The 21,283-nt window shown below is 39.1% G+C and overlaps 1 protein-coding gene across 3 annotated transcripts in view; it reads right to left on the bottom strand.

The window, feature by feature from the left end:
• LOC120777359 overlaps positions 1–21,283 on the bottom strand; it is a 176,382-nt gene that overhangs the window by 67,389 nt on the left and 87,710 nt on the right. For 2 of the 3 annotated variants that reach the window (XM_040108629.1, XM_040108627.1), the window contains exon 3: positions 10,403–10,803. The exons of the other annotated variant lie outside the window; for it this stretch is intronic. The gene's annotated coding sequence lies outside the window, so the exon portion shown is untranslated. The remainder of the gene's footprint in view (positions 1–10,402; positions 10,804–21,283) is intronic. 3 annotated transcript variants of the gene reach the window in all.

Raw genomic sequence — 21,283 nt, forward strand, 5'->3', positions numbered from 1 at the left:
AACCGGACTGCAGAAGCATAGTCTCAAGAAAATACCACATCCCAGAAAAATTTAGATTTTTTTGATTTCGGAACACTTTGCAAAGCCTAAAATAGCTGAAATCTACTGCTTGACAACGCTTTGCGAATGTATGATGTGGAAGCCTGCCCTGCTCCCATGTGCTGCCCATGTCAATAGAATACAAACTACTCACTGTGTAGTTTAATATTAATCCTCACATTCCCGATATTTCTCGCTGGGTACACTCGGTTAGTGCTTGCATTTGTCCAGCGTCGATTGGCGCTCACCGTTCTTCTTGTTGGTAATTTGGTGAATGCTTTTAAATATACAATCATTTCTTTTGTTGTTTTTCACTAGCGACTATTTTTTTTTTAAGCTGCCATTGTGAGTTGTATTTTATTTCAGTTAGTTCTGTCATTGCGGCCGACAATCGGCCCCAACCCCATTCTATCCACTGCTTTCAAACAATTTACGAGCTTGAAAATCCAATAAACACCCAAACCAGCTTGTCGCTTGGTGGTTGAATTGTTGTGAAAGTTCCCACAGGAATTCATAAACATGAGACTTGCCAGATTGTTTTCAGTATGACATTTACTGCACTGAGCTTTTCATTAATACTAGAATAGTCAGTTACTCAAAAGTGAGTGCATTGGATGAGGGTGTGATAAGCAGTTAGAAAATGAAGAGTTGTGTAGAATACATAGTGTACCAAATATTCGAGTCAGCTTTGAAACAACTATCTTATAGGTTCTAAGCGGAATACTAAAGGTTCATGTGTTGTATGAGAGAAATCATTTTAAGGCAAAAGTACGCTTGAGGTGGAAAATACTATTAAAGGAGTAGCTTATTAAATCACAGACAAAGTATCGTTCAGATATTGGACCTAAGAGATCTCATATCGGGACTCCCGGCACTAATAATAAAGCACCAGTTAGCTTATGTCACCCTAAAATCTATGAATATTTGGAATAAAGATTATTAGACAAAATTGTTCTAGACTGAGAATTATAGTATGTTCTTGATAGCTGCAAAGCAGTGATTTTAACTATTTTTATGAATTTTATAATTTTATGATTTTTTCTACTTTGGCTAAGACCCCAGAAAAATCTTCATCGTCTCTTTTTCGAAACTTTTCATGGACTCTTCGCTTTTCGTATGAGAAAAAGTAGAAACCAGTTTCGGTCTATAGGTCTAAAGTATACTTAAAACATACTTTCCGCCCTGTTTCCATATCATTTGGAATTATTAAAGGAGAGATTTTCAAAATGTGTTTAGTTAGGTAAGGTTTTGTGCATGGTTCATGGTCGGTCGGTCTACTGGCATGTATGTCTGTATTTTATAAATTTTGAAGGCACTCATACGACGAAATGCCTTGTTGTCTAACTCAAATCTGCTTAGTGTTTCATTTAGATGCATAATAGTTTTCCTGGTTAGCTAAAAACCTGAGAGTCAGAGAGCATTTACTTAGATGATAAGGAAGTGTTTAGTTCTTACAACTTCTGGCAAGAACTGAGTAGGCTTTCGTTACTGTATATGATCCATACATCAACTTCATTTACTCATATGTACACATAATCCCTCATATGGATCTAACTAACTGCTAAACTTTTCGTAGATGGGCTCTGAATTTGAAGGATGACTTTTTAATCGGACTGTGCCTGGCGAAATTAGTTTTTATCGTTAGTGGTCTTTTTCTATACAATCACAGATAACAGTATCTTGTGTAGAAACACTCCACTCAAAATTAATCCTCGTCACATTCTTTGCACCGTGAAGCAATTTAATAAATTTTCGTTCAAATTGGCAACCCTCCCACACCAGTCAACACTACAACCGTACCCCCACACATTAATATAACGGTGTATTATATGAAAACGATTTACGAGCACAGAAATTGTGCCTATCACACCACCACACACCCACAACAGCCAACACCAAACAATGTATTACCACAACAGCTACCCTGTCGTACACGTCGCACATGAGAATTGGCAATTTTATACACATTTATTCCTTATTGTACGCCAGCAAAAGGAACAACAACTTACTACACCGTTTGAGCCACACGCCACACGCCCAGAAACAACCAGCAGGCGAACACCATATCGCAACACTTTGGCGCTGACAGACACACTACTCAATAAATTGCTGTTGTTATTGTTGTAGCTTTTATTTTTGTATCACTGCAATGCCGTGAAAATAATTGCGCTGTAAATTCGTGGGATTCGAGGGTGCGACGCTGAAGCGGGCGAAGTGACGATAAGGCGGACTGAGTGTGGATATTGGTGAGTAAGCGGCTGGCCAGCTGACTGTCAAAGGCGCTATAAGCCAGCATTGGCGGTCTAGCGCGCCATGCTATGTACGTTGGTCGTCGGCAATGTTGCTATTGTTTTCAGCCATATGTGTGTGGATTATGTGTCTCCCTGTTTGTATACACGTGTGGGTATGTTGTTGTTGTAAAGTATTGCGTTTATTTTTATTGTCAGTTGCCAATTTTGTCCAATTTTCTTTGAAAAGATACGGAAAAATTTATAACAATTGTTGTTGGTTTTTTTCTTTTTTTTGAAGGCGCTCTCAGCGGTATTGTTTGGAAATCGTTAAAATTTTCAACGAACAGCAAATAAAATTGGAGCCCAAATGAGTAGGGGAAATCGAAAAATAAATGAGGAAAAATTGTGGGAAAAATATTTAATGCTTTTTGGCGCACACAAACACACACATGCGCAGTGAGCTCGGCAGATGTTCGCACACTCCTTCGCACGCCTTTGGCTGCGCCATATTTCAAGCTGGCATATTTGTTATTATCTGCTTTTCACACCCACATTCGCTTAATACTTTGCACACGGACACAACTGCCAGAGGACGGCCAAGAAGGCCAATTACTTTTTGACTTTTTTCATATTTTTAAATCCTGTACAGGGTATATACAGTTTGACACGAGGTTTGCAACGCACAGAAGAAAGCGTCGGAGAAACTATAGAGTATATATATAAATGAACAGCGTGACGAGCTGGGTGGATTTTGTCATATTCGTCCTTATGTCCCTCTCTCTGTATGTCTGTATATACTCGTACTAGCCCCTCAGTTTTTGAGATATCGATCTGAAATTTCACACATGTTCCTTTCTCTCCAAGAAGCTGCTGATTTGTCGGAATTGTCGATATCGGACTACTATAGCATATAGCTGTCATACAAACTGACTGATTAAAATCAGGTTCCTTCAATGGAAAACTTTTAAATTTGACAAGATATCTTCACGAAATTTGGCACAGCTTATTATCTAAAAGAGTTATGTAATCTCCGCAGAAATTGTTGAGATCGGATCACTACAACATATAGCCGTCATACAAAATCACTGATCAAAATCAAGCTAAAAAGCTTTTTTTACTCCTTTATGCGATAAAAATTGCGCCTGTGAGTGGTATTATAGCTTCCGACATTAACATATTTTATTCTTTTATTCTTGTGCTTCAAAAACTGCGCTCAAACTCTCTGCAAAATGGAAATGAAAAGAATTTTCGTGATTTGACATTCGGAAAAATGAGATTTTCACTTGATATTTTAAGTGTCATTTATGTTTTATCCATTTTCTAGCATTTTATGCTGCAGGCCATGCAAACAAACATACAAACACACTACTCGCGCTAACAGCAGCGCTAATTTTTCATTTGCTTCCCCATATCCATTTTTCACAAATTTTTCCACGAAACTTAATATTTTCTGAAAATATATTTTTCCATATTTTTCAAATACATACATATCTACACACTACTCATCCATGGCGAATTTGTGCGGCATAATGTGGCAAGTGGCGTTGAGCATGTAAATCGACTGGCAAATATTGACACTTCCCACAATGCAGCACAAACAAACACACACATACATATTTATGACCAACAAGCAGCTACACGCACACACACACACACCCACAGTCACTAGCAAAAATCAAATAAGTCAACGAAAATTCTTAAATTTCGCAAATACACATAAACAAATAGCATTTACATACGCAACGTTACATAAATGATGGCTCGGCATGCGTTCGGTTGTGACTGTGTGTGTGTAAGTATCTTTCGATCTCTCGAGTATTTGACAGCGCGCGCTTGAACAACATTGAAAGACAAACAACACTGCGGTTAGTTTGCAACACTGGTCGTTAGAGTCCGGAATGTGGCATTGCCCGCGAGCCAAACGGCAGGCACCCTTAGCCCATTTATCATACTCATATTCGCAATGTAACCCAATAACGGAACATTGCAAAATATTGGTAAATATTTTTTAGAAAAAACAAATGCAACAACAACACCAACAAGGACAAAAACAAATAAACAAATCTAAAAAAGTGTAGGGATATATTGATGTTACTGCTGCACAGACCCTGCAGGAAATTATCTAGCATAAAAGTTGACCGTTTCAAAAAGCACAAGAATAATTTCCTTTAATGAGGAGGTGAGGGGGAATATATAAAGTAACAAGTGAATTAAATAAGATCAAGTCTCCGGAAATGTTATGAAACACCGAACCAACACGAAGTGTCCCAAGAACTCGTCAGTCGACGATCTATTTTTTCATTAAGGGGCTAATCCCAGTGCAGTTCAGGAAATACAGAAGTCGCTAAAAATGATATATAGTACAATGAAATTTTCGAAAAGGCTGACAGACGGATCAGGACAAGATGGAATGTCTTAAGTACATATAGCATCGTCAAGATCATATGTACGAGCCTATAGGAAAACTCGCTAGCTGTTTACTCAAACGGTCTCAAAAGAACTGCCGGACGGTTGTTAGTTTCTTTACAGATCACAAACTACTGGCATCAAATGCGCGCCTAATGAACATAAGTAACGACGATACATGCTGAAAATGCGGAGAAGTAGGAAAGAGAGAGTCGAAGGCACACATTCTATGCAACTGTGCAGCATTGTCTAGAACCGATCTTAAGTATCTAGGAGCTCCGAAGTCAGAAAACTAAATGAAGTATCAAACCTAGATATCAAATTGCTCTAAAAGTTTGGCAAAAAGCGTTGACGTCCAGTATGACGAATACTTCACCTCAAATGACACTGAACCTTCCTTGGGTATTAGTAAGAACAAGTGGGTCTATGTCTGGCGTAACAGCCGGACAGTAAACCTAACCTAACATCAGTCTAGATCCCTCAAAAAACATCTAACTTTGAACATTACTAAGCGAGAAAGAAAAAAGGAATTAACAAACATATATCCCGTATTAAAAAATAACATTTTTTATCTTCGGAATCACCTTCCTCAAGATGGCCTCCAGGGCTACACGTTCCGTCGAAAACTTATCAAAAAATTGCTCATGAATCATATTACAATAACACTTAAAAATCGCGCGTAACTTACTTGACAATATTACTGAGAATCTAAAGTTAAAACTTTAAGTAGATCCGCGCAATCAACTCCGAGTTCCGTCTTCTTTTCAAGAGGAGGTTCAGGAAAAACGCGTTTAAAGTTTTACGTTATGAAGCTGATTGGGCAGAACGCTTCGATTTAAAATACAGCGAAGAGAACAATTATATTTGCATAAAATTTTTGAGACCTTAAAGTGTATTTTTAAAATCCTGACTGACCTATACTTCTTATTAAACTATTTAAAACCTGCTTTCGATTTCAGACTTGGGGTCTGCGTCCTACGTTTACGCACCTCCAACAATTTTTGGATATGCTGCTAAGATCACACATTTTAGTTACGTGTAAACCCGAGTCCAAGCTATATATATAGTAGGTGTGATAGGTCATATGGGTCCACGTTCCCGCACTAAGCTTTTTCTAACAAGCTCACGTTTCCCTGCAGGGTTGCAACACGCTGTCATGTGTATGCAGTTGAAAGGCATGCAAATCCGTTCGGCAAAAACAAAAGCAAAAGCGAGCGCGCCATGTCCAGCTGTGTCCAAGCGCGCATAACTAAACACATTTCGCCCAGCGCAATAGAGGCATCCACTGAGCCACACAACAGCGGCGATAAATATTGAAGCAGTGTCAAGTGTAGCAGCGTTGGGATGAAGCAAAGGCAGCGCGAGGGAGGAAATCATAGAAAGCGCAGACAAAGTGCAGCACATTTTTTAATATGCCTTTTTTGAAACCAATTTCTCCAGTTCTTTGCTATTTTTGACTCAATACTTTTTCAGATTTTTTTTGCGATTTACCTTTTGAATTTTTCTCCGCCCTCCTGTTTGGGAAACACGATAGAATGCGACAAATGCGAGAGACAAATATCGGGAAAAATAACAGTTACACGGATGAACAAACTGTGGAAACGGAAAAATTCCGCAGCGCTCTTGACTGTAATGGCTGAATAGCGACTCTGGCGGCGGTGGCGGTGGCGGTGGCAACGTGATGTAAAGTGGAAATGGAAATGTCAAGCGAAGTTTGGCGCACACAAAAAGCGCGCTAGACATGCAATTTTTTCGGCAGTTTACAAAGGCGCATAGAAACCGAAATGTGGCAAAATGTGAGAGAGAGCGTAGCAAATGAAAAAGAAAAATTGGTTGAGAGTGCTACAAAAATAGGAAGCAATGAAAATTGAAGAGCTGCAAACAATGCCTGCAAATTGCATAAAACATATAAATATTGTACAAAACAAAAGGCAAAAAAATTAAAAGCAGTAATTTGGGGAAATTTCATAGACATTTTATAGACTAAGAGAGCGATAAGAAAACATAATTAAGTAAAAAAGCAGTGATCATTCGAAACAATTGATTTCATCCACTTTAAGCGCAAGAGTTTTTACATAGTTTCATACTCGTCGACGAAACGGAGATCTACTGAATCACACCAAAGATTAAGTAACATTCGAAATGAGGATTAGACTGGTTTATCGGCCGGAAAGATGAATGGCACCAAAGTCACAGGCCTCTTGCGAATTATTGTGTCGATTCGATGCCGAGTTGCAGAAAAAATAGTAAATTGGAAAATACGGACCATCTTATAAAGATAGCCGAGGCTAAAAATATAGATAAGCTTCAAAATAAAAGAAAAAGGTCCTAAAATGGTTTGTGTCTTTGGTTTTCATCGATGAGCTTAAAACTTACTGAACTGAAAACAAAAGTTTTACTCATGAATGTCAAGAAAATGAAAGAAATCATTTCGCGCCGCATCGGGGTATGAAGATTCAGGTACCCAGGTACTGAGTTATATGGGTTTGTGAGTATAATGCCGACTGAGACCTTAAGTTTAAACCGCATTTGAAGTACAAATCCGTGAAAACTAATTAAATCCAAAACTGTTTGCATTTGCTCACGTATAAGTGCCATAAGAGAACATTAGCAAAAGCAGAACTGACAAATAGTAGAAAACTGCAGCAATTAAAAAATTAACTGCAAAATAAAGCAGTTATCAAACGACTCATACATATATCAAAGGCATTCAAAAAACAAAAACAGTCACCCAAACACTCAGCAATTGAGCGATTTTAAAAGCAAACAAGAAGCAAAGCTCCGAATAAGTGCCCACACACAGCCATAGGTTGCAGCACAGCGAAACAAAAACAATTTGCAAACATTTTTCTGCCTCACGTCGAAATGGATACTCATGGCACAGCAACCTGCATATAATATATTTATATCCCGACGAAAATAAAAATGCAAAATTAAAAAATAAAAAAAAATTATCAAACAAAATGTTTATCTGACGCGCCTTTAGTTCGTTATGTGACTATCCAAAAAATATATGTGTATATATTTACGTATATGAGTGACACTCGATGGCAAAGCACAGTGGCTATAGTCTGGAGGGGGCATTGATTTGAAGAGAAATTTCTTGAAAAGTATAGTCAGTAGTATGTGCGTCAGAGCCAACGAAACTATGAGCGGGAAGACTTTGGAATCTTGAAATTATTTGAGTTAAAGGAAAAATTTGTTAATGTAGATGGCTGACTCTCTGAGAGCAGCGCGTTCTCTACCATTTAAATCCAACGGAACCTATATTTTCGACCAAGTTCAACACTTTTAAAGAGAATTGTGTAATACCGCGCTATAACCTCATGGATGTTGTTACTTTTGTCAAAGGAATCTAAAGTTAAGTCTTAACGTTCCATGTCTCTAGTTGTTTTGTTTTCAAACTTTCGAGTATTTTAGAGTAAAATGAGAGAGAGGACCTCAAGCTATACTTCGGAGACCGTGTTGGGCTATCAATGACAAGTCTTTATACATAATTCTCTCTATAATGCTCAAAACTTTTACTTTTTAACAAAGTTTGGAAATATTTTACGCTGTGGTTCTTGGGCATTCGGGTCTACATAACCAGACTCAGAATCTTGAGATGGTATACCTGTAAGTAGGAAAGACTACGAATAATATACGGCTACACATACCGCAGAGCAATTTGGACCTAGCCTTGCTACGATTACTATCAATTTCGAACCGTCTGGCTTTTTCATAAAATAAGCACAAGCATGTCAAAGTTGGATTATGTTTGGCGATAGCCTCCAAAGTCACTGATATACAAATCCAGTTACACAACACATATAATTCAATTGCTGCGAGCAATCTGTCATAAACCCCCAACTAAACTCCTTCATTGCCATGCCATCGCCGGTCACCGACAACTGCTGGTTAAACACCCACACACCGGTGTAGCTACGCATGGAGTAAATGCGCCACAAACGTGCCACATAGCTGCCACCAAAAGTGGACATGAGTGGTGGTCGAGCACTCAATTTTAACTTTTGCCTGGCCTGAGCTTTTCTGCGCTTCTTTTTGGCACAATTTCTCGCACACACACACGACAGCAGGCGTACTTTTTTCCTTTCACAATTGCTCTTTTGAAAGTTATGAGTTTCTGTGACATATTTCAGCAATTTTTTGACAATTTTACCGTTATTGCAGTGGGCTTAAGTTGCCATTTACAGTTAAAGGCCGAGTGGATCTGCATGCAGCAATTTAGTATGCACTATTGTTTTGTGAGCGTTTTGGAAATTCATTATTGAGTTAAAGCTGTCGTTTGTTTCGGATAATTTATAGTAGGAAAAATAATAAAAAAAATTGATTTAGGTTGATGATTTAATATACACGTATATCTATAGAACGGGAGGAAAACTGATAGATGAATAGTTTAAGAAATGTAAGTTTATTAGTAAATAAGCGCATGTTCTTCGAACAATACTCGTTCATGAGTCTGAGCGCAGCTAACTCCACTCTTTACGTTCAGAATTCGAAGTAAATAAGTCAATATTGTTTGATAAATACTCCCTTAAGCTTAGCTTTACTAGGTTATTGAAAACTAATCGTTTCTGTATGACGTAGTTTTATAGAAAATACTAGAAAAGCATGGTTTCTTACGAAGCATTAGAACCGCAGTATACATATATATGATGAGGTTTTCGAAGAACCCTGACCAGCATAATAACCAAATAACCTTTTGTGAATTAAACGAATGTAAAAAACGGCTCAACAGTCAAAAAGGCAGTTCGTCAGAGATATAGTTAAAGTTTTGGCGTTCTAGGTATATTCAGGGGTTTTTAGGTAAATATTCAGCTCTCTCTTACAAGTTCGCTTTTTTTTGGGAAAAACTTATATAAGGCTATGGTAAAAATGTACTTCACTAGTAAGTCTTATGAAATTTGTTAATAATACCATTTACTTTGAAATTTGTGACTGGTGCAATAAAAGCTTAAAGCTATATAGCTGAGAGCTTTTCGAAGCTCGTCAAGTAGTTAAATTATTGCATAAACATGCTGAGAACTACAAAAATTCCATTTCTCTCGAATGAAATGAGACCACATTGCCCAAGTTCTGAATCACGACTTCAGCGGTTGATTTCTTGACTCTCACTGTCTCTCCAATGTACACATAATTACCTTAAAAGCAAAGGTAACTTCAAGCGCGTAACTGAAAAACGTACACTTTTTGTTTATTAAAGAAAAAACGACGTCTACTTAGCATTACTTAAAATACTTCCACATCAAAGAGCATACGACGCACAGGCCGGCAGCCGCAACGTTGTATACATATGTACATATATACTATATACATAGTACAGACAACCACAACGCCGACTCCCAGCAAACTAAACGAGATGTCAATGATTAAAAGTTTGCGCCCTCATCAGCACCACTGACCAGCCAAGAACTTTTAATAATGCAAAGTTATTTTTAATTTTTTTTTGCGCTCCCACTCTCCTAGTATATTTTTTTCACTACTTTCATTCCTTAGCGTTTTTTACACAGTTCATTAAACTTAAAATATACGCATTTTTAGTTTTCTAAACGAGGCAAGCTGGTGCTGATAGCGAGAGGGAACGAGATGGATAAGTGAGCGGTAGCAAGGTAACGGCAGCGTGAGTTCGAGATACAAGCGCGTGTTTAGGTAGACCCAAGTAAGTGGTGGTGGCAAAAGTTAGAGTGTTGAATAAAGTGAAATTAAAAATCGTAAAAAATACTTACTTTACGAGCTTCGTACGCGCGTACCGAAGAGAAACGTCCTTGGCAAAGGAGCAAGTTTTCGTTGCGCGGTAACTAAACACTTTTAGTAGAGTAGAGTAGATAAAAGTGATAGTCGAAGTGGCAGTGGGTAAAAGTATGTGTGGTGTGGACTCAAGATGCCTGCAACGCTGGTGGTTGGGGATGGTGGTGCTGGTGTTGGCGGCAGTAGCGCCGTGGACTGCTGGCGTAGCGCAAAAAATGTGGACTAATTTGGCGTGCGCAGCGATTGCATTCCTCGCATTCAGCGATTTTATTGCCAACTATTTGAAAATTAGTGCGTATTTTCCAGGTGAATGCATGATGATTGGTGTGCCCCGTTATATGTATGCCGGTCTGTGTGGCGAAGACCAACTTTTTGTTGACTGCAAAGAATGGCGAATCAAAAGAATTAGTTATTTAGCATTGTTTGTGCGCTAAGACGATTATTTGCTTTTTTATTTGATTGTTTGTATGTTTTTACGAGAAGCGTGAATTTAGCTGTTTAATAAACACACGAAATTGACGCGCTTGAACGCGGGTATATAAAATAATGAAATGGAAATAAAAGTTAATATTAAGTAGAAAAAGTCAGCATTTTCTTTTTTCGGAATTTTTGAAATTCACTCGAAGTATCTTCTTTATTTGTGCTTCACTGCTGACCATAAGGAAACTGATGAATAAAATATGCAGCAGGAAAAGTAATTTAATATCTGTAAAAATGGCAAATTAAATTATGCTTAAAACAAAATGGTTAAAGAAGTAGCCTTACTTCGACAGGGTTAAGCCAGTGGTGAAACGAACAGTCAAGTCGTAAAAACAGCGCTGGATGTTGTTGCAAGTAATTAGCTATGCAAGCAAACAAATGAAAGCACTGTTGCAGGTACATTGTTGTTGTGCCTTTACCTCACCCCCTCTTCTGTGATTAAAAAGTTTCACCATGGTCTCTTAAGCATATGCATGTCCAGAAATCACGAAAGCAGCGACCGTGTAAGATAAGAAGGGAAAAGGCTTCAACGTTCAAAAATGATTTCAACGTTGAAATTACGCGAGATAGTTGAGACTGTAGGAATCTGGAAATATCACGTGAGAGGAAAGCGAAGGCTGTTCTAAGGATAGGAAAGATGATATCCAACGTTTTCAGGAGTTCACGAGTTGTGATTTATAACGCCTACGTAAAGAACCGGTCACAGGGCTCAGCTATATTGATTATTAGACCAATTTTATGGTTCTGATACTGTTGTAGCCATTCACATGCAATTCTGGTTTCGCTGATTCCGTTGCGGTAATTTTGATGTCAAAGGTGTATCAAGCTCTGGAGGTCCTAATGTTAAAAATATCGATATACTATACTATAAAGCAATGAAAATAGACGAGTCCGACCGTTCGATCACAAACGTCTAGAACCATTTAAGTAAATTTGGATATAAAACGAAGCTCGTTGTATAGATGTCACACGAGTTAACAGCAAAATAACGTCAAGGAACGAGTTTCCACCTATGAATGATTGTTGTATCGCAAAAAAATCGATCCATTTCTGAAGTGGGTGTTAATCGGTTATGAAAATTGGCTCACTTATGATAAAGTTAAGCGAAAATGGTCTTGCTCCAATTGCAGTGAATCGGCGCAAAAGGTGGTCAAGCTAAGATTGACGATCGGAAAGATTTTGCTATATGCTAGAAGAGGTTTGCAGATAATAATCTACTATGATGATTTGAATATGGACTGTGAACAGTAGATTAGACTACTTGAAGGAGGTAATCGTTCAGAAATGGCCAGCTTTGGCCAAACGCTTAATTCGAATCTGGACTATCAACAATTGGACCGTCTGAAGGAAGAAATGTTCAGAAGCAGCCAGATTTGTCCAATAGTAGATTAATTGTGTTGGATCAGGACCAGCCAAACCATACATATCGTTAGTAACTCGCCAGTAGTGCCAGGAGCTTGGTTAGGAGGTTCTTAAGTATCCACCTTACAGTTTATTTTTATTTACTAACAAGTTCTTTTCGATTGTATATTTTTTCTATATTAAAAAAAAATATCACTTCAAAACTGTAGACTTACCCGCAGCGCAGCGCCGGTCAGTGACAGAAAATACGCAACAACTCAATTTTTAATTTATCAAAAACTCTACACTACTCTAAAATCACACTTTTTATCAACACATAATCCAAGCTTGCCGGCGTATCGCACCCTCCACACGCCCGAATATGCGCAAATTTTAATTAAAAACGCATATTTTGCTGTTAATCCCACAAACTACCAAATAATGCGCTAGAAATCAACACAGCACGAGCCAGAGCACCAACACAACCACACACATACACGCGCGCACACGGAGGAGCATATCACCACTAATGGCACAGCGACGCAGGAGAGCCGGGTGCAAACGACAACTATCAAAGCAGTGCACTACGCATTTTCCACCTTGTCAAGCGGATTTGAAACGTCTGAAATACAGAGCACACAGCACATACCATAAACTAAAAGTAAAGCAACAACAAGTATAACAACACAGAGGCGTAGCAGTAGTAACAATAAAAGTGAGCCTCTATGCCAACACCACAACAGAGCAACCACCATCAACATCAACATTAACAACAACAACAGCAACCACAGCAACAGTGGCAACAACCACGACATCGGCAGCGCCAACAACAGCAACAACTACAACATCAGCCGTACAGCATAAACACTTTGCCATAACATACACCACCGACAACGCCGCCACTTAACTCCAGCGCTGCATTGCGAGTGTGTGCACCACATAGTCATACTAGTAGACAACAGAGGTAGCGGCAACAACAACAACAACAGAATCTAAAACGAATTTTCAATGGGATTTTCATAGAGACACAGCACTCAGAGTGAATTGCTGCGTCTGAAGGTTTTCGATATGCCCGCTGCAGCGAGTGCGGCGTGTCGGGCGACACACGAAAAAGCAACCCTCAAAAATTGCCAAACAATCATGTCCATATCTCGGTGTGTGTGTGTGTGTGTGTGTGTGTGTACCATGTATGAGGCCTCGAAAAGGACACGGCAGAATAATGAGCGAATATGCACGCAGCAGCAGCGGCGGAGGCGACGCAAAAAGCGGGTTAGAGCCTGACACGAAGAGCGACAGGAAGGCGAACTAACGGCGACCGGCGCTTAAGCGACCAAGCGACCGGGGCATTGACATTGCAGCGACAACACAGCGTGCGTGTATGTGTAAGTGGCAAGTCAAGGGATGAAGGTCGACAAGGGACGATGAAATGTAGGAACAAAGTGCTCACTGTTGATACACGTATATATATGTATATAGCTATATGTGTTCGCCACGGGCCTTAGCGTGCCGCCTGATAGTCACAGTAAGTGCGACATGCACACGATTGCGGAAGAAGACCCCAACATCTAGTAAAAGTGCCGTAACTGTAGATGCGCACTCACATTTACATATTTACCTATGCAAAAAGAAGCAGCAAATACTGCAATGGATCGGGGCCATGTACGCCACATATTCGTGTCAGACTGCAATTTCATCGGATGAACAGGCGACTGACTATGTGAGACAAGGGGCGGTTGGCAGGAGGGCGGCGCACATAACATACTACTAAATCGATCTGAGACGTAACTGAAGCGCAGCAAATGCATTAGACCAAATTCAATTGTTGTCGTTGATGGAAGGTGAAAAACTTCAGCTTCGGCAAATGGACATATGGAAAATTTTCAAATGACAAGCGTTTAGATGGCTTGGCAAGAGTTGGACGCTGCTTTTGAGTGAATGAGTTGTTAAGCATTTGAAACAGTGGATGTAAGTATTTCTCGAAAGCTTGAAGCTCGACGGACTAGTTTCCCATAACAGCAGATATTCTGGAACCCCGAAAACACGTCGAAAAATTCGGTAAAGAATATATGATAAATCAATGCTTTTACTGCAAAAAACCAGCACAAAAGATCCAAAATAGAAATGAAAGAAAGCTAAAATCCTAATATTAGTCTTGCTATGGGTGAGGAATTTCAATTTGTGGTCAAGTCCAAAAAAACTTGATCATTCCTTTTCGCAAGGAAAATTAATTCCTTAAATTTTAATTTCTTCTAGCGAAAGACTAAGAGATCTTATGTTTTGATTTCCTCCATAGAAGAACCAAGAGATCCCGAGTTCACCATATTTATAAATTACTCCAATGTTGGTTTCGTAAAACGACTTTGTAGGCCGCTAATATTCTAAACAGAACTATCCAAAACATATCGTTCACATGAGAAAGCTAAACCCAAGTTCAAAACCATGTTTAGTTTGGTCTCAAACCTAATTCCAAGTTGAATGAAATTGCGGTTTTACCAAAATAAGGCAACTTCTTCACTTCTAAGCTTGCTAAGTAGCAATGAATTAAGACGACAAAAGAATCCAGATCTTAATCCATATTCCCGCAGAATTTTCAATCAATCTAAAGAAATAAACTAAAAAGAACTCTTTCATGTCTTCACAGAACGAAATACTTTTGATACCAAAAGCCAATATACATACGTTTCTATGGTATTTAGTGTGACTACTTTGGATCGCTCTCCAGAACAAATATTAAATACATATTGACGATTTGTTTCATGAATCTGAAGTTATATTTCCAACGAATTCCTCGAACAAATGGAGCTACTTCGGTAAAAATAGAGCGTAGATACAGGAAATATTTGAAAAATAGATTAAAAAATGGTAATAAATGATGACAAGTCGACAATTAATTCGGACTCAGGAGAAATATCAGTCAGAAGCTTCGAAAGTTAACCAGTTCCACTATGTCGAAATACTTTGTTCCGAAAAAAGTTTAGACAGAACGAGTCGCCAACTAAGCTTTAATTGCCACTAGAATCAACAAACCTATTCACAACCGATTTTCGTCAACAACCGCACACTGTGTGCACCCCTCAAGCGCTCGGGTGGTGAAAAACGAAAATCTAACAATTGTTAATCTGGACATGTGTTTGGAAAAAGTGTTATTTGCGTTTGTATACATGCTCATATGGACACTGATTGCCAACGTATATGTAGTTGTAGTTGTTGTTATTGTTGTCTGATTGTGTGCGGTAGACGTCAATTGCCGTTGTCGTGGCTGTGGTAGGCCGTTGCATGTTGCACTGTTTTTCCGGCGTGTTGCATGTTTGATGTGCTGTTGTGGCTATTTGACGACTTTACATTTTACCTATGTTATTGTTCATTGCAGCTGTTATTGATGTTGTTGTTGCTGCACTAAACTCATTTTCATGCTGCGGCTGCAGTGTGTTGTATGTCCGTGCTGCTGCTGTTGCTGACACCGCCAACGTAGCCGCCGCCGCAACTGCAACCTAATAGGTGTTTGATATTTGCCTTGCCTATTTACAGGGTGTTTCGAACGATCGATAATCGCAGGCCGCAAAGCATGAGGTACGCATATGCTGCAGGTACAGTGGGAGGGTCTCAGATAAAAAAATGTTTTAAGTAATCAGAAAGTTTCTGGGTTTTCTTTTAGAAAGATATACTTCAAAGTTTGACAGAAAAGACGGATTTATTCCAGTGAAATTGGAGTTTAGGGGTTTTTCGATTGATTGATTGATTGTAACTGTTTCATTCAATTAAAGTTGAATTTTAGCTCTCTCGCAGATCTCTCTTATAATGGTCATCAAAATTAAATATTAAAAGGCGATCCATTTTGGGATCGCATAGGTTCAAAGTAGTTCCCTACCTTTTCCTGCGACTCCGTAATTACCCCACTAGTTTTTGGCCGATATTACCTCAGTTGGCAGTACCGAAGCTTATATTTGAAAGACTTGAGTTGGAAACTTTTAGATATGTGGTCTCAGATAGACCTGCTACAATTGCGGACATTCCGAGCAGAACCCCGAATAACTTTGAAAGACTTGAGGTTTGTTTTTTAGGCACTACTACTTTGGGAATGGTAAACTAGTTCACGATGATTAAATATGGGTCAGTATGGTTCCGATTATACAGGAAAGGGTGTTTTCAACCGTTCTGGAGAAGGAAAACATAATGATTAATACAAAAATGTAGTTACTTGAATATATAGTCGAAAATTTTTATTTTTGTTTTTTGACACCGTGCACCACCGACCCCAACTCCACCAACAGTCAGTCGCATGCACGCAAATCGACCATTGGATTTACCGAATGACAATCGCATGTTGCATGTTGCATGTATCGTAACTATGTTTCACTGCCGCATTGTAATGGGTGATTATCTAATTTCCAAATGCTTTTCCAATGAGCATTACAACAGGGATTTACTATTGTGCGCCCAACTGACGCCGCACCCGCGATTTTGACTATAATTGTTAACGTACGAACACGAAAAACTGGAAACACTTCAACGCGCAAATTTTTGTTTAGGAGTTAGATTTCACGAGCTCATTTTGAGTCAGCTGCACGGAATTTAGATCTGCTGGTAAACAAGAAGACGTTAAATATAGCACGAAAAGAGGAAAGCTCGCTCAATTTCTAACGGTTGATCCTGTTCCAAAGAGATCTTACTTTTATGAAATGGAAGCATATGCTAAGGGCTGTACTGTCGTGAATATATGTAATACGCTGGCATGTTGGAGTCGCGTTCGGAACTATAAAGCCTCATCTGACTGATTACTTTATATAGCTTTGAAAGGTTAGGAACGGTATGTGAAGGGTTTCAATTGACATTTACGGTCGCTCTTCTGTAAAGCAGCACGGACTTGTAATAATTAGTGGTGCTATAAAGAAATCTTACTTTTCTGAAAATTATACAATGTCAGTCTCGAAATCTAACGTAGGATAACTCTTAACAACAAAAGCTACTTCGGACTAGTAAGCAGTTGAGGAGTAAAGTCCTCTCTCGACGAACAAAGACCCGATTCTATAAGTCACTCATTATTCCCGTTCTGTTATATGGTGCAGAGGCATGGACGATGACGATGATGATGATGATGATGTTTTCGAGAGAAAAGTTCTGCGAAAGATTTTCGGTCCTTTGCGCGTTGGCCACGGCGAATATCACATTCGACCGAACGATAAGCTGTATGAGATATACAACGACATTGACATAGTTCAGCGAATTAAGAGACAGCGGCTACGCTGGCTAGGTCATGTCGTTCAAAGGAATGCAAACACTCCAGTTCTGAGAGTGTTCCACGTAGTACCTGCCAGGGGAAACAGACATAAAGAGGACGATCTCCACTCCGTTGGAAAAACCAGGTGGAGAAGGACCTGGCTTCCCTTCGAATCTCCAATTGGCGCCAAACAGTGAAACCGATCAAGTTTCACAGCATTTTCCTGCAGGGCCCTTGCCCGCACATATGCGAAATTTCGGAGATCCAGCCACTCGTTCAGCCAGTCAGCCATTCAGTCATTTTATGTGTTTGCTTGCCCATTATTAAGTATCACCGGCTAATGTGGTGTACATGTTTAACTAATGACCCATGTCACGAAACCGTTGTCTATTCAGCCTCTTGTTCGTGCATACAGTTGGGTTATTCGTTATTTGTTGGCTCAAAATTGCATTGCCGTAAACATGGAACAATGTTGCCACTATACATGGTTCGTTGGATGTATGTATGTATGTGGACACGCTGTTGTTTTTGCGCATTCGCTAAAATTAACAATGTCAGCGCTCGTGCGCTCATACGCTTATACGTTCGCTCATAATAATGACCCGCAGCGGAAGTGGCCATGCAAGCAATATCAACCAGTCAGGGTCATAAATGTTGCATCGAAAAATTAGCTCAACTGCTGGGTAAGGCCCATAAAACCCAGTATTTACTATGGCCTATTCACACACACCACACTTATGTATGTGTTAGTTTGTATGACTGTGTGTGTAAAATCGCAGCAGGCGCTCGCCGCTCGCCGGACCGCGGTCATTTGAGTTTGTATGCGTTCGGGCAGCTGCGCAAATTACAAATTGAAAATGCCATTCGTATCGGGTTTTTGGTGGAAATCATTGCTTCAGGCAGCGCACGTAATCAATGCGAGCAATGAAAAGGCGGAAAAATGTTGCCAACTACGCTGACCCTATTTTGTAAGCAAGCGCCGTCAAGCAATCCAACTGCGGCCGACAATGCTCCGGTGCAGACAGGCTGACAGTAATGCAATAATGCAGCTCATCTGTTATAAAAATTGCATTTTGTTGCGCTCACAACTCAAAATGGCACATTAACGAGCATTACGAAATCGTTCGAACACAACTGCGGGGCTTTTTCAATTGTGCGCGCGCGTGTAACTATGCGCATGTGTGCGTACCCCTGTGTATAGATGTGTATGACGCGTTGCTTACAATGAATTTCATGCGAATGACATTAGTGGATAATTAACACATTTGCAAGTTTAGCGTATGTGCAGCATTTGGCAAATTGAAATAATGCCAGCTATAATTATTATAGCCGTTGGCTACTGGTAAATTTTGACTAAATTTCCCGAAAATTCTGTTTTTCGACAATTAAATTGAATCATCGAATATCGCATTCTTTTCACAATAATTGTTTTTCTAATTGCTATAATTAGCAAAGTTTGGATATATTTTTATCGATAATTATTTTATCGATAATTATTTTTTATCGATATATAATTTTTTATCGATTATCAATTATCGAAAATAATATGAAAAATATCGGAATTTTTGCTTATTATATTCTAGAATTTTTATCGATAATAAATTTTTAACGATTTATAAATGTTAATAATCTTTAAAAGAAATCGGAATATTTGTTTGTTTTGTTGTTGTTGAAAACAATGCAGTGGTTTATCTGGCCACAGACATTATCTATCTACATAACTATTTTCTATAAAACCGATCACGGTGAGCTAGATAGTAATTTAGTAGCGTTAGTTGGTCATTAAAAGCTTTAAGTAAGTCGCACAAAAGGTGAGCTGAAACTATTTTTTTATAATTATTTTCCTTTTTTTAACTATTATATTCAATTTTCTGTTAATCTGGAAATATTTTTCGCTAATTTCAATTTTTTCTATTTTATCTTCAAATTGTATACCTATACTTTGTCCAGGACTTAACTATGTATGATACCTAATCTTTGGTGAGAGAGGTTTTAGAAGGACCTCGAACCGTACTAAGGTGGTTAATGTGTCCATTCCACACTGCCAATGCCACACATTTTCAGTGAGCTGATCAACGCATTGAATTGATCCGCTGTGTTTTGGAGCGCCGTGGGGTAAAGCTGTCGTCAGCAGGTACCCCCGTTAAACACACCGGACGTTGTCGAACCAGTAGCGGATATACGGAACTCACCAAAAACGACGATCGATCCGAAAGTTTCCACACGTCCGAGTAACACATTACTTTATATTACTTTGAACACCGCTTTGAATTTTAGACACCACCAAGAAAGAGCAATATTGTCTTAATTGCAAATAGCAAAAACCAATGCGCGCTTAAATACACCCGCAAGGCATAAACAGAAATCAACAAATTGCTGAATATTTAATTAGAAATAGCCTAATGAAGTTAAGTAGTTGCCCTGCTCCTCAGCAATGCTCCAACGAACAGCTCACTTTACTAATTGGTTTATTTTGTACGCGCTCTCACTGCGCATATTTAATGATTTATTTATACAAGCAGCGGCGCTTCATTTATATCACTTTTAAATTACATTTACTTACGCTTTAAGCACAAGAAAATGGCAGAAAATAAATGAAAACAACAACACAAACACTATCTAGTACGGCTCCAAAGTTGCCTATAAGCATTAAAAAATCATTACGCAGAAAAAAACTGGCGAAAAAAATGCCTGAAATGCAAAACTTTGTCCGCCCTGTTAATGCTGCTCATTATTGGCATTTCTGTCATTTCCGGTGCATCTTAGTTCGTGCGTCAGTGCTGCCAAGTACGCTTTCATGCCTTGCCTACCCAGACTGCTTGCAGGCCGCACGAACGGCCAGTGCGGATGCAACGACTACATGCATTTATAGATCCGCCTGCCAGCATGCATGTGTGTGTTGGTGGGGGTATATATGTATATAGATAAAGCTATATATATAGCTGAATGTGTCGGCTGTCGCCTCCAACGCAGTTCATTATCTGTGCTCGATAACTTGGAATGACTTAAAATAAGTGACTTTTATTACTGTCAATGCATTGGCATTGCAAATGGATTTTTGTACGGCCTTTCAAGCCCACCAAAGTGTTTATAGACACTTTTCTTGTCGGCGTCCCACGAACGACACGAAGTGAAGTTGTTACTCATTTTCGTAGCGTTGCTTAAGTGTGAAGATGGTTGGCGTGAGCGAAATGCAATGCAATATGCGTAAATACCCTGTTGGAACTAAGAAACATTAGAGTATATAAGAAAAGCTGTACCCATAACCTAAGCAGGGGAGCTTCTTTATATTGGCTTAGCGGAAAGGTAGAGATAGATGCCGATATTAGATCTTCCTAGAGGACAGAAATGATCCAACAAGAGAAGCCTAATCCCAACATTAAAATATCTCAGAAAATTTGAGAGTATATCATAGAGCGGTGACGCAGTTTTTTTTCGCGAAAGTAAGGTAGGAAGGTTTACCGTGTTCACAAAATTACATTGGGTACTGATTTTGCTCAGAAAACCCTACGTCATTCGACACTGCTGATTAGAGAGGCTTTCTTATATTAGCCTAGCAGAAAGGTAGGAATATATGATATTAGATCTTCCGGTTTTAGGCACATCTTCGCCTCTGGTAGCACGTTCTCCATCGAAGGATATAATTTAATCGATTTTAAGGGATTTTAAAGCATAAACAGTAATTTAACACAAGATGAAGTTTGATATATCGGGGAAAGCATCACTGTGGATATGCGGTTGTTCAACACCAGATCTCAGAATATTACTGTAGATATGGAAATGTTCGCCTACAGAGCTCAGGATCTCTATCTTACGCAAC

The sequence above is a fragment of the Bactrocera tryoni genome, chromosome 5 (assembly GCF_016617805.1).
Source record: "Bactrocera tryoni isolate S06 chromosome 5, CSIRO_BtryS06_freeze2, whole genome shotgun sequence".
Lineage (NCBI taxonomy): Eukaryota > Metazoa > Arthropoda > Insecta > Diptera > Tephritidae > Bactrocera > Bactrocera tryoni.